Below are 15356 nucleotides of genomic sequence, written 5' to 3'. Positions count from 1 at the left end.
AAATCACCCTGGACTCATGGCTTTACCTCTGGGCTCGATAGCAAAAAGGAGAGGAAACATTTGAAAAATGTTTAGATTGATGCTGGGCCTATACCAAGTTTTACATACATATTTGCTAACTAATAAAACATGATGTATGTAAATTATTGGACAGAAAGAAGCTAGTGCAAGATCAATCTGGAAGAGTAAGTTGGACGCCCTTGGGGAACCTTGAATGTCAAAATTAGCCGGAAAGGGTAGGGCAAAGGAAAGGCCATGAAAGCCTCAAGTGAAAAGGCAAGAGAGGAATGTTGGGCTCTGCATAATGGACTACTTCTCATTCAGTCATAAGCCAAACTAAACTCTGTGCTTCCTTAAGCAACTTCTTGTTAGGTATTTGGTCACAGCAATGAGTAAATTAACTAATACAGTGAACTTGTGACTAGTTATAAGTGAAAACTGAAGTTTTTTTGGTACTATGAGTACTATGTCAAATTCATTTTTTTTTCTTTTTGTAGAAGACAAATGAAACCCTTGATGTTCAACTATATGAGATGCTTGGTTAAGGCACTTGCCTATGAAGCCTAAGCACTGAGGTTCGGTTCTCCAGGACCAGATGTGCCAGATAAGCTAGATGCACGTGTTGGTGCATGCATCTGGAGTTTGTTTGCAGTGGCTAGAGGCCCTGGCATGCCCATTCTCTCTCTCTCTTTCTATCTGCCTCTTCCATTCTCTCTCAAATAAATAAATAAAAATAAATATTTTTAAAAAGGAATAAAATATTGTAAACATAGTTGAAACCCACCATAGTTGCCTTATTCCAAAATGTAACCAGTGTTATAAACTTGATGTTTTCTTCTTTTTTAAAAAAAATATTTTATTATTTATTTATTTATTTGAGAGAGAGAGATACAGAAATAGTCAGGAAGAGAAAGAGAGAGAGAGAGACAGAGAATGGGCACTCCAGGGCCTCCAGCCCCTGCAAATGGGCCAATCAAAAAGGACCATGTAGATGTTATACATTCCTGTGGCTCTTGTGACTATAGATAAGTTTGCTTAGTGTTCCTCAGCAACTATGTAACCAATCAGCTTGTAACATGTATACCCTTGCTAAATGTCAACCAATCAGGTAACTGCTCTAGTAGGGCCTCTCTTAAAGTCATCTTCTGCCAGCAGGGCTGGAAAGGAAGGTGGGTGTGGTCACGTGCTGTAAAGGATCCTGTGGCAAAAGGGAATGGCTTAGTGCTGGTATCACTGGAGACTGTTATCTACAAAGAGGAAGAACTGCAGGCTTCACACTGGCTTCCTTGAATGGTACATGATTATTACGGTCCCACGCCTGGGGCTTGCATATATTTTTGTTCAGGTGAAATTTTCTTTGTAATGGAATTGGTTATAAGGGGCTTTGATCTCCATTCATCTCCCTCACCCATCTCCCTCTGGCGGCGTTGATAGTTCTTGCTCCCTCTACAGCAGTCAACCCAGCTGTATCTAAGGACCAAAACACGCCTCTAATTTGTGACCACAGACTCTCCAGTGGGGCTGTTCTCATAAGCCCCACATCTCGTTGATTTACCAAACTCTGATGCATCATGATGGCCTCAACGTGTGAGTTTCCCCAGGTGGATATTACATTACTTAGATATCTCCCTGGGAACCCTCCCAGCCCATTGACACATAACAACACGGTTTGTCATACATTACTGGTGATGGACAGTGATGCTCTGCAGGGTTCTAAGACTTGCCCCTGGCAGGTGTAAGAATCTGCCAGCGCAGGGTGGTCAATAGTAGGGTGGTCACTGGTCAGGTGTGATGGCAGCAAACTTCGCATCACAGGGTTTAAAAGGGGACTGAATTAAATAAAATTATCCTGAAAGAGTGTGGTGCAATGCACCTCTCTAAATCACCATTGTGGCCTACACAATGGGCTTTTCTAGCTAATCTATGTGCAAATCAATGTTTTCTTTTGGTCCCTGGGTGCTTTAAGCACATTAAACATTGGCTGTATTTCTCTGTTTTCTTTCTTTCTTGTTGTGTACATAGGCTGAGTGTACAAGAAGGCACAGTACACACACTTCCTTGTGGGTATTTCACTGCATGAGTGTTAAAAGCTCCCTTTATTACTTATTTAGTATATCTATTATTATATTTTATACTTATTTATTTATTATGTTTATTATTCTGTCGAGGATCCTACCACTGATTCATAGCCTCTAGGAAAATTTGACTGTCATGGTTGGGGAATGTCAATTATCATTACTCTTGGGCTGTGATTAATCCATTAATTAACTTAGCTAGACTTTCAGGCTCATAGGAAGTACAACACAATGCCCACTCATTCAGACAAGTTTAATAAATAATGGTGTTAGTTTGAATTAAGTTTGGCTTGAAGTTACCTTCACAAATATCTAAATTTTGTCCAAACATTTTTCTGTACATGGTAAACTGTGAACTAAACTGATGTCTAACCCTACTCTTGGGCTGGAGAGATTGATTAGTGGTTAAGGCACTTGCCTGCAAAGCCAAAGGACCTAGGTTCACTTCCCCAGTACCCATGTAAGCCAGATGCACAAGGTAGCACATGCGTCTGGAGTTCGTTTGCAGTGGCTAGAGGCCCTGGCATGAAGATTCTCTTTCTCTATCTGCATCTCTCCCTCTCTCAAATAAGTAAATAAATAAATAAATAAATAAAACATTTCAACCTCCCTCCTCACCAAAACCAGGCGAACAAGCAAAAACATAGGAAAAAATTAAACCTATTCTGTGACAAGTAGCTAAGTCTCAGCCAATCCTAGAAGAGAGCTTTTGTCAACCTTAGGCAGACAACTATTCAAAGTGGTTCAAAAAAGGCAAATGCCACACTTTAGCTAACTGGGATATCTGAGTCTCACTTTCTCATTCTTGTTGGTCACTTCCTATCTCTGGCTATAGATATAACCTGCCCATGTGTCGAAATGGCACTTTTGGAACCATTACTGGTCCATATTGTTACCTGATTCTAGAATCACAAACAAAACTAATGGAGATGATGCACAAAACTAGAATTGTTGCTGGGTGTGGTGGCACATGTCTTAATCCCAGGATTTGGGAGGCAGAGGTAAGAGGATCGCCATGAGTTCGAGGCCAGCCTGAGACTACACGGTAAATTCCAGGTCAGCCTGGACTAGAACGAGACCCTATTTCAAAAAACCAAAAACAAATAATAAGTTAAAAACCCACTAGAATTGTTCTAACTCTCTCATTCTCTTTTAATTTTTTTTTTTTTTTTATTGGTTTTTCAAGGTAGGGTTTTGCTCTCGCCAAGGGTGGAATTCACTATGTAGTCTCAGGGTGGCCTTGAACTCATGATGATCCTCCTACCTCTGCCTCCCAAGCGCTGGGATTTAAAAATGTGTGCCACCATGCCTGGCTCAATTTGTTGGTCTTTTGTGGAAGGGTCTCACTCTAGTGCAGGCTGACCTGGAATTCACTATGTAGTCTCAGGCTGGCTTCAAACACACAGTGATTCTCCTACCTCTGCCTCCCAAGTGCTGGGATTAAAGGTGTGCGCCACCACGCCCAGCCTAACTTCCTCTTTCAGCAGACAGACATGGGCCCAGAGTCTTCTCAGCACCCTGGTGAGATCCTTGGGATAGCACTGATCTGAGGCCCCCTGAGGGCCCGCAGTTCTGACAGCCACTCTGTCCCAGCGGCTAGACCAGGGTGAGCAGGTGAGTCTTTGTGTCATTTCCACATCTTCAACTTTATCGTGGGGAGAAGGTGGAGGGGGATTTCGAAAGCCCCTCCCTACGTGGCTGCTGTGAGCATGCAGGTTTTCTTTGAACAGGCATGACACTGATATGCTGAGAAGGAAGTACCTGGAGGCTACAGAAGCTCCATACCGCCTTGCCAGTACCCCATTTCCCTCACCCTTTCATTTGGCTGCTCTTGACACGGCCACATGTATGATTATCATCAGTTCTGTGAGTCGTTCTAGAAAAGAATCCTCTAACCTGGGGCTGAGACTTCTCATGAATACCAACACACGTTTCAGCCTGGAAACACTAAGGAATTAGGAGCCCTAATAGGCAATGGGGACAAAGACCAAAGATACAGTTTTCACTATACCCCAGAATGATACAGGACTTAATCATGACGTCACTCTTCCACTCCCACCTCGGTGAATGAGGTGCCTTTTGCCCCGTTGTATATCCATATTGGGCGGGGGTGTTCAAACTTTGGCTAACTTGAAAATGGGCTCTCAGAGTTGTTTGAATTTGTGTTTCTTTCGCTTTGAACAAGGCTGTATTTTTGCTGTGTGTTCTTTGAAGATGAATGGTTAAAGGGGGGGAGAGTGAAAAGGCGTGGAACTTGGAACTTTTGGGGGAGGCTGGAACAAGGGCTGTGCAGTACACAAATGGAGACATGCAAGGTCAGACATGAACAAAAGGACATATTTTTCTTCTTCAACATTTTCATTAGTCCATCCCATTTTCCTTATTTTCTTCCCACCTTCAGGCTCCAAGTGGCCCTTCTGGGTGAGTCGCTCATGGTCTCATTAATAAGGACCTTAGGCTTCATCTAACGTCGAGGACCAGGCTCAGAGAGGTGCAGAGACATTCTGAGATTCCCTCCATTAGACAGCTTCAGCACTGGGACCAGAAGGCACATGGATGATCTCTCTGCCATGTGGCCTCAAGCACCTTATGGATTCTGCTGGGATGCTTGCTGCACAGCATCAGGTGAAGGGGTCAGAAATCCCAGACAGCCCCCTCGTCTCCTCAAAGCCAAGGAAATCCTACTTCATCAAGGACCGTCTATGCCATGTGTGTGACGAAAGGGCCTTTGCTGAATCACCTCACACTGGTTTCCCACCATAGCAGACCCTCCTGGGGTTCCTCTTTGTCCTCCTTAGCTGGATAAAGCTTCCCAGAAGTCCAAACCCTAGAGAGATGAGGGAGATTGATGTTGGAGACCAGGAAATGGCCAGGGAATTCAAATGTTTAAGAGAGATCTCATTTTGCACGAACTAGGTGCCCAGTTTACTGGCTTATTGCCATCTTGTCACTTTCTTTTTTGTTTGTGTTTGACCCTGAGATGAAGGTCCCAGCTGCTGATATCCTGTCCCCAAAGTTGCTGCCAGAGAGAGCTTCCTGTAGATCAGGCAGAGAGATCCTTTACGGTAAGCATCTATTTTGCATGTAGTATGATATGACTGTAGCTCAGCTCTCGATGTAACTTTTGACTCCATTACTTGGTCCTGGCCAGTGAGGGCGAGGCTGAGGCTGAGGAATGACTGTCACCTCATCAAGGCCATGTCCCATGCCTTGGGTAAGTGTTGTGTCCTAGAAAAGTCATTCATAGGGAATCAGACAGCCAGCCTGGGTTTTCATCTCGGCTCTATGATCTGTTCAACACTTGAAATGAGGGCAGCGCAATTGAAAGTTCTACATTTTGTTTATTTTCAGTAACTTATGTGCAAATTTAAAGGTCCCTACGTAGCCATTATCTGTCATATTGGATAGCGTAGCCCTAGAGAATTGTGAGTCCGTAGATCAGAAGAATGCTGGAGTCTCTGAATCACCCTGAGGAGAGCACCCCCATTTTTTTTTTTTGGCTTATAAATTTCCCAATATGTACCTGGGCTCACTTGCCTGATACCTGAGTCATTGATTGGTTTCACTGGTGGGAGGAAAAGTTCCCTACTGACCCTAAACACCTACATTGATTGGATCAAGGCACAAGCACCAGTTGAGCCACACTTAATTGTTCATTCTCATGGCACCTACTAGATCCTTAACCAGCATCCTATGCATGATGATACAATGAGCTAACATATTGGTGGTTAACCTTGAGTTGTTGTATAAATGGGGTGGGGTACACTGGGTAGTATTGGATCTTCCCGCTGCCTGTAAGGGCTTTCAAAGAATGGTACTTCCTGTGCAGCAGAAGAGGCAGAAATACAATGACTTTAAGCTATGTTCCTTTCTCCTGACATATACACAATGTCCTACGATTACCTTAGAGGACTCTCCTGCCATAGTGACCTTTCTAGACATCCCGGTGCCCAGAGTACAGTGGCCCTGGCCTGCCTTCCTTCAATATTTTTCATTGTCAGCAATTTAAAAATGGGTGTGCTGGGAGCTTTCTAGAATAAACTTAGTGATGCAGGGGGAGGCAGCCTGGAGGAGCTGTTTGCTTGGCAGCCTGGGATGAAAGATGTGTAGCGATACGCTGTGATCAGGAAACCTCACACTTCCTAATTGCAGTAGTTGCTATACCAAAACACAGCTGCACTAACTTATTGCATGCTAGGTAACTTGTAAAGACAAGAGAGTTATTTATCTCACCATTTTGGAGGTGACAAGTCCAAACAGCACGGTGCCAGTTCCGCTAAAGGTTCCCCAGGCTATAATACGTTACAGCCGATGGGCACCATGTTGGGAACATATGAGGGATGAAAGTTCACATGAGTAAGGAAGAAAGCAGGGCTGGAGAGATGGCTTAGTGGTTAAGGCACTTGTCTGCACAGTCTAAGGACCCAGGTTCTATTCTCCAGGACCCACATAAGCCAGATGCACAAGGGGTTGCATGTTTCTGGAGTTCGTTTGCAGTGGCTTGAAGCCCTGGTGTGTCCATTCTCACTCTCTCTCTCTGTCTCTAATAAATAAAAGAATAAATAAATGTTAAAAAAAAGAAAGAAAACAAGAAAGCAGAGAATGGCAAGGGGTCAGATTGGCTCTTTCATAATAACCCACAAGAACTCCGTTAATCCCTTTCAGGGAAATAACCTCAGTGACTCTGCAGTAAGCTCCACCTTATAACCACCAATGCCATGCTGGGGATCAAGCTTCCAACATATGACTCCTTGGGGTACAAACTGCATCTATACCACAGCAGTAACTTGAGGGAGCAGTGATTTCTCTTGTGGGCACTATCAATAGTACCTTAATTTTTTTTTTTGGATTTTCAAGGTAGCTCAGGCTGACCTGGAATTCACTATATAGTCTCAAGGTATCTTCAAACTCACGACAGTACTCCTACCTTGGCCTCCTGAGTGCTGGGATTAAAGCTGTGCACCAGCACGCCCAGCTTTAGCATCTTAATTGTACCTGTACAGGTAACCCTTTCTCCCGACGTCCTGGAGGAAGAACAGGCAGAGGATGAGGTGATAAGGATGAAGAGGTGATTGGGGTATAGTGTGCCCGTTTTGAACTCACACTCAATCCCCTGTGCCTCCTCCAAGGCTGTTCCAGTCACAGTCCTAGTATTAATGCTTGGTAATTGTGGAGGCACATGTCCTTTTCTCCTTTTCATTTTACAGCACCATGAAGACCCGGCTAGCTCTGCATCTATCTGGTTCTGGTCTGTGGAGCTTGACTCAGTTTCCACATTTGTGGAGTGGTTATAGAAAAGCCATGCCATCTCTGTAGATAGTAAGAAGCCTGGAGAGCAGAGCCTGGCGTGGTGACAGTAGAGTGTGGCTCTCTCCCTGTGAGTTCAGTGATGTCTAGGCAGAGCGGTCCCTGTAGCTATGATGGATGGAGGGCCCTTTGTCACGATCTCTTGGCAGAAGCCTGCCTGGCACCTGATGAGTAACCAGCTCGGAATGAAAACAAAGCACCCGTGCGCTTTGATGGACGATGGGCAAAGCTTCTGTTGAAATTGGTCTCTCAAAACAATATACAAAGTAATACACAAATCGATGCAAAGTGTTTAAACTGCCAGAAAAACTCAGCCCATCTATCACATTTAAGGGGAGCTGGGGGCCATAGCGTGGGATGATTGCCTGAGTCTCCAAGGCCACGGGGAAGGGAATGCTCGGTCTCTGGGAACCGATGTCTGACTCAGCACCTCCCTCTTGAACGTGGACCGGAGTATGATTTCTAGGGGAAGTGGGAGAGAGCTCCTGTCTGAGCCATGCTCCGGTGCTATTTATAAAGACCTGTGCCAGCTTGGCTTCTGTCTTCCCCAACTGGCCACTCATGGACAGGCCTAACCTTTGGGGATGTCCATTGTGAGAAAGCCCAGGACTTGAGCTGGTGTTCACATGGGGGTTGGTCTCAGCTCAGGGTGACTAAGAACTTGGTAGCATGGAGGTCTGTGATTGGTTGATGATGTTTATTTATTTCTCAATGTTTTTTCCAAGATGGGTGTTCCTCCACTGCCACTCTGTCCCATTCCTCTGCCCATCATTTTTTTTCATTCTCTAATTACCTTGGGACATATATGTGTATATATGTATGTGTATATATATATATAAATTTTCCCTTGAAATCAAGTTCTTATTTTTTTTTTCTTTTTTGTTTTTTTGAGGTAGGGTCTCACTCTAACTCAGGCTGACTTGCAATTCACGATGTAGTCTCAGGGTGGCCTTGAACTCATGGCGACCCTCCTACCTCTGCCTCCCGAGGGCTGGGGTTAAAGGTGTGTGCCACCATGCCCAGCTAAATTCTTAGTTTTATTTCAACCTTATTTACTCTAGGAACTTTTCAGTGCATGCATTCACATGCTTCCAGTTTGCAGCATCTTTCACATATGTGGTTAGCATCTCTGTTTCACAGTGGAGGGGATTGAGGCTCAGAGAGGTTAAATGCTATCGCTAACCTGCCAGAGAGAAAAGCCTGGTAGGACTGGAGAATCATGGGATTGTCACCCGCTCTCTGAGGCACAATTGGGGGCTCTCCCCTCATACCAAAATACATGGTGTTCACATCCCTCATATACAGTGGTATAGCATAGATTCATAGCATTTATGTAACCTGCCTGCATGGTTTCATCATCTCTAGGGCCCTTAAATTACTTACTGCAATGGAAACTGTATGTAAATAGTAGTCACATCATATTATTGAGGGAATAAGGACAAGAGAGTCTGTACACATTCTTCACGGGCACACATTTTTTTTTCTGAATATTTTCAATCTGAACTGAGGACTGGAGGAGGGATTCAACATTGAAGGACAAATCCCCATATAGTCCCAGAGGCCTCAGTCTGTGCCAATCCCAAGACTTCCAGGGATCATTGGTTACTGTCAGCCTCTTATGACCAAATCACCTCTCAGCTAGTACACATCAGTTTCTGTCTGGGACATCTACAGTCCCAAGTGGTATTTAGGAGAGACTCTGTGTCTCCCAGGACTCACAGAGCAGTGATGGATCAGCACATCCAAGCCTCGGCCAGCATGGAGCCTCCCCTCCTTCCTATCTTCTGAGCTGTTGGGTCTCCTGGCACCACCAGGGCAAACAAGTATGTCAGCTGAGCTGACTCAGAGAAAAAGTTGGTGAAGAGCCCAAGATCAAAGCCCCAGGGCATGGCCTCTTGCTCTTGACTGACAGCCACTGGCATCTGCCCAGCAGGAGCTCAAGTGGCCTCCGGCCCTCCCATACTGCAGCAGCTGTAGTCGAGAGAGCTGCCAACCCTGGCCTTTCAACCCTTGAACCTTTTGAAACAAATCTCTTGAGTCTACCTTGAACTTCCTTTAGTAAGTTTTTTTTTTTTTTAATAAAAACAGACTCAATCTAATCTTTAGTCCAACATTTTTACCAGGAGCCTATTAAAGTCAAACATAATGTTTGGCACAGAGTGGAATAGCATTTGTAATTTGAATTCGTTGTAGAATTCAGATAAAATTTTCCCTGAGAACTCCTGGTTTGGGATGATAGATGAAACATACACTTTCTCCTTTATCACTTCGGAGATGTCTTACATGGCAAAGAGATTTGAGAGGAAGAAAGAAAACTCAACGTTTTCCTGGAAGATGAAATGAATAGATGCTTAATACATGCAATAGTTAGGGGGGAAGGGAATGGAACTATACTAGACATGAGGACCAAGAGTCCTGTTAGCAAAAGGATTCTTAGTATAGGGCACAAAAGTGCAGTGGAAGACAAGTAAAAAAATGGGGCTCACCAGAGGCTAGTTAGGAATTGGTATGGTCTACCTCACAGCTTTTGGTGTCAATAATCTACTATCTACTTCAAGTCATAATATTAGAGGTTATTTCTTTTTTATTTTGGACACTCAGATATGTGTACAAGTTCTTTTTTAATTTTTTAAGGGTTAAAGAGACCTTATTAGATTAAGAAAAGAAAAGGAAAGTACAGAGAGCTTCTTCCACATGGAAAGCAGGAGGAAGTAGGGAGCCCATGTGGGAATAGGCCCCTCTCATCTTGCTCAGGGAGGAGGGCTTACCAGAACAGAGAACTGATAGTTCAGGAGAAGTGAAAGCCAAGGAAGAGAACTTGCCCACCTGGTAAGGGTCTATTGATAATCTTATTGGGGTGGGCTTTACCTTCAGACTCAAGTGAGTCTGAGAGAACTGGTTGGTATGGACTTGGGAGGCTGGCTCATGAAGAGGCCAGCCATGATGCCCTGTACAAGTTATTTTGATCATATTCACCCCATTACATTCTTCTGTTCCCCTCCTACTTCTGATAAATATCTCTTCTTCCCCTCCAGTAAATAACCCCTATTCATGCTCATGTAAGCAACCCTAGTTCAACTTAACGTATCTTTGATTTTATTTTTTATTTTAATTTTTATCAGAGATGAGAGAGAGAGAGAGAGAATGAATTGCCATGCCAGGGTCTCCAGCCACTGTAATCAAACTCCAGATCCATGCACCATCTTGTGCACATGTGCGACCTTGGGTGCTTATGTCACCTTGTGCGTCTGGCTTACATGGGACCTGGAGAACCTGGGTCCTTAGCCTTCATAGGCAAGTGCCTTAACTGCTAAGCCATCTCTCTAGTCCCTGTGCCTCTGATTTTAAAGTGGCCCTCTGGGGAAAGGGAAGGCGTTTAGTGCAAGTTTGGGTGTGTCAGGACAGGGTCCTCCACATCCTACATTTGAAGTGTCCTTAATTTGGCTGTCAAGTCATCTCCTTAAAGACAAAGCTTTCACTAAGAGACCAGGCATCATTTCATACCCCACATAGTACTGATCAGAATTCTAGGAAAGAGAACTGGTTTAAACATAGATGCCTTGGGTTCTCTTGTGATGCAGAAAAGCTGACATCAGTTGCCTAGTCCTTTTGAACCCAGGGATCTTAAGAAATAAAAGACTAAAAGAACAGACCATAACAAACAGACTGACCTCACCAGAAGCCAAGTTAAGTTAGTGTTGCAGTCAGGTTCGCATTGCTGGTAGAAATCATCTGACCAAGAGCAGCTTGTGGGAAAAAGAGGTTTACAGAGCTTACAGGCTCGAGGGGAAGCTCCATGATGGCAGGGGAAGACGATTGCATGAGCAGAGGGTGGACATCACCCCATGGCCAACATAAGGTGGACAATAGCAACAGGAGAGTGTGTTAAACACTAACAAGGGGGAGCTGGTTTTAATATCCATAAGCCCACCCCCAACAATACACAGCCTACAGGATGTGTTAATTACCAAATTTCCATTAGCTGGGAACCTAGCATTCAGAACACCTAAGTTTATGGGGGCTCCTGAATCAAGCCACTATAGTTAGAAAAAGATAAACCTTATGTAAATTATACACTTGATTGAAGAGTATGTTACATCTGTAAAACAAGAATAAGCTGTAATGAAGGAAGAACACAAAGAAACAAGGGAAATCAGTTCTTGGAGATTTAAAAATCTTGATTATTAAAATAAGAGTTTGAAAATAACTTTGGAATAGAAAGTCAAGAGAAATTATCAGAATGTATAATATAGGAAAATAAAGAAAAGAAAATACTGGTGAAAAAGTAAGGGAACCTGACAACTCATCCTTGAAGTAAAATACTAATGAAAAAATACTAGAAAAGGAAAATAGAGAAAATAGAAATTAGGAAAGAAACAATAGAGGTAAAAAAAATTCAGAGCTGATGAAAGATATTAATTTTAAAAAAATTAGAAGAATACTTAACACAGTAAATGAAAAAGTAAATTAGCCCAACACCAGACACTTTTCTGAAAAATCTTAGAGCACCAAGGATCATTGGTAGATCTTAAGATCTTCCAGAGGGATAGAGCAGTCATATCAAGGGAATTGAACTCAAGTCAGCAGTTGACTTCCCCCTGTAACCCTCATTGTTAGAAGATAATGTTTTCAAATTTCTGAAAGCATAAACCCTAACTTAATTTTTTTTTACCAGATAAAATAATGACATATTTAATTTCCACAGCCTTTTTTTTTTTTAAACCTTGCAGTGTCTAGGGATCAATCCCAGGGTTGTGCACATGCTAGACAGGTGTTCCATCACTGGGATACACCTTTTAGCTGCTTCATATACATTTTCTTAGGAAGTAAACAAAGAAATAGAAAAGAACGGAATCCAGGAGACAGTGGGACAGTTAAGGGGACCCAGGACCTAAGCAGGAAGTAAGGCTAGAGGACAACCAGCCCAGACCGGAGCAGGAAAAGAAAGTGGCATGCAAGGGACAGTGTCTGAGAGAAAGGACAACTCTTAGGGTAGCTAATATCCTTGAGAAGATGAGAAAGCTTAGGGTAGGGAAGATTGGTCAAGGAAAAAACAATATTTGGAAATGCCAAAGAACATTAATGTATCTCTGATTTAAATTTTTTTTTTTTAATCAAAGAAGGTCATTGAAGTAATAGTCAAAATATATTATGACTCAAGCCACTGCTAGAACTTTTTAGGTTTGGGCTTTTATTTATTTATTTTTATTCATTTATTTATTTGAGAGTGACAGAGAGAGAGGAAGAGGCAGATAGAGACAGAGACTGAGAATGGGCGCGCCAGGGCCTCCAGCCACTGCGAACGAACTCCAGACGCGTGCGCCCCCTTGTGCATCTGGCTAACGTGGGTCCTGAGGAATCGAGCCTCGAACTGGGGTCCTTAGGCTTCACAGGCAAGTGCTTAACCGCTAAGCCATCTCTCCAGCCCAGGTTTGGGCTTTTCATTGAGTGGCTTAGGGATTGTTCTTACAGATTTGTAGAAGGGAATTGAAACTCCAGTCTTGCGTGTTTAGGCAGCGAGCAGTGTGGATGTGAGCATAACATAAATGCTAAAAAAAAAAAAAAAAAAAAAAAAGGTGTGCAGGTGTTTCTGACTGTATGTGGAAGGCCAGTGTGCCACGGCATTGAAAGAGGCCAGCCTATTGTGTCACTTCCGGCTGCTGCTTCCCGAGAAAGAAGTGCATGAGGGATTCATCTTGACTCAAACTTGTCTACGTGGATACTCGCTCTGGCACCATCAAGTTCAAGTTGAGGACCCTTCTGGTAAGCGCATCTGATCACTGTCAAGTTCAGGGCCAAGCACCCTGTAGAATCACCAGGTGGTTCTGTGGATTTCCCTGGTCTATTTCCTATCTCCTGGATACCACAGAACTCCCTAATTAGCATTAGTAGTCAGTTCTTGGCAGCATTGGAGTTACTACGGGGTTCTGGGATATTACGGATGAGATAGATGAGAAGACCTGGGCACCAGAGCCAGAAAAATTGACATAGAGTGCCACAGCCCACAGAATTGCATTAGGGAATAAATAAGCGGAGAGCTAGACCACAGGCAGCCGACTATGCATCTGAAGTGCTGTTTTCTTAGAGCTCACCATGTGATAAAACCCCTGGGAATTAGGCTGAGCAGGAATCCTACATTTACGGGATCCAGGAATAGTCAATTACAAATCAGAAAGATGTTTTAGAAGTTGATTTTCCAGCTTTCCTGGAGAAACCTGATTTGACTAGGGATTGTGCAATTTGCTATGGCTATCGACTTGGTGGTACCATTCCTGATCAGATATGTGAGAATTCCCAGGGCGGGCAGCCTTTCTATCAGCCCGTAGGAGGGGCTGAAAGACTATGCATTGGTAAACAGAGCTTTAACAATGTTATTTGGTGACTGTCTCTACTGTAGTAAGCCAATAACCTTAAAAATGTCTAGGAGGAGAACCTGAGGTAGGAATGTAACATTTCTGCGAAGAGCTGAAGACTTTAAAAATTGTAAGAAAAAAACAAAACCAAACCAAAATGATTGTTTTTGATAACTTCAGACAAAATACAAATCAAGCCACACTAATATCAAAGGGAAAAGTATGGTAGGGTCACAACAATACATTCCTGTTATTGTCTCTTTACTGAGTAAACTGGGAAATTGAAGACCAGTGTCTTGTAGAAGTCTGCAGCCACTTTTCCACTCATGGAAGTATATTTGTACCCAGGTGGAGATCTTGCTTTACTCATTGTATCTGTATTGGTAAAACCTTTTTTTTTTTAAAAAAAATATTTTATTTTTATTTGACAGAGAGAAAGAGGGAGAAAAAGAGAGAATGAGTGGGTGCGCCAGGGCCTCCAGCCACTGCAAATGAACACTGGACGCATGCGCCATCTTGTGCATCTGGTTTATGGGGGTCCTGGTGAATCCATCCGGGGCCCTTTGGCTTTGCAGGCAAATGCCTTAACCGCTAAGCCATCTCTCCAGCCCCTGTATTGGTAAAGTCATTTTGTTGTAGTTTGCAGTACTGGGGATTCTCAGGGCCTCACGCATGGTCAGCAAGCACTGTACCGTTAAGCCATGCTCCCAACCCCGAGCCTGCTGACCATGCGGTTCTTTTTGTCTCCTTGTCCTTCCTGTGGAAGAAATAGACTGACTTGAGCTATCCACGTATTTCTTGTGTGCCCTGGAAGAATGCGGCCACAAACAACCCGGGGCATTTAGAGGATGGAGTGAGAGCTACAAAGTGTATATGCTAGCCTTGAGCGTAGGGAGTAATGTGAAAATTAACCTGAGCAAAGGCAGAAGGAAGGCATGCATACTACCTACTGTCTTACATGAGGGAAGATCAGAATGCTGACCAGCAGTAAATGCAGGTTATGAAAGCACCCAAACCGATCTATGCAAGATTAACACGGGACCACACGCGGTGATCTAGAGCTGGAAAGAGGGCAGTTCGCACTTGCGTCCGATAACTTCATAAACAGGAGTCTGGAGAGTATGTCAAGTTGATAAACCAAGCGTGACTACCACGTACAGCCAGGAAGGATTAGGAGGGGCCTAAACGCCAGGCTGGTCTCCGGCTGCATGAGCCCTTTCCTCGTCCTCAAATGGATGTCCTGCCTGTGCGCTGAGCAGGGTAGTGAGGGAGTGGTCCTTAATAGACCCTGGCTGTCTTACCTTTCTGCAGTCTGAACTTGTCCAGCTGCCCTTGTTGTTTGCTTTCATTAGAGACTAATAATAGTAATAATAACAGTAATAATAACAACAACTCCATAGGGATCCGAGTGGTCAGAGGTGTCTCTACAGGTACTGATAACCAAAGGCAGAGCGGGGATGCTGTTAGACCCAGGGAGGGCTGACTGCCGGCTACCAAAATGTCTTGGATCAGCTGTGTTGTGCTCTGCTGGCAGAATCTGAATGCTCTGGAAAAGTCCTAGCACTCTCTGGGTTTGCCGGGAGAGCTCGGTCTGCAGACAGTACTATGGTAGCTCGGGGGG

The 15356-nt window shown here is 43.8% G+C and overlaps 1 pseudogene; it reads left to right on the top strand.

The window, feature by feature from the left end:
• LOC101600247 overlaps positions 1–13819 on the top strand; it is a 66696-nt pseudogene extending 52877 nt beyond the window's left edge.
• Positions 13820–15356: the final 1537 nt, after the last annotated feature.

This window comes from Jaculus jaculus, chromosome 10 (genome assembly GCF_020740685.1).
Source record: "Jaculus jaculus isolate mJacJac1 chromosome 10, mJacJac1.mat.Y.cur, whole genome shotgun sequence".
Classification (NCBI taxonomy): Eukaryota; Metazoa; Chordata; class Mammalia; order Rodentia; family Dipodidae; genus Jaculus; species Jaculus jaculus.
Note: the sequence above shows the minus strand (reverse complement) of the source record. Positions and strands in the feature narration are given on the sequence as shown.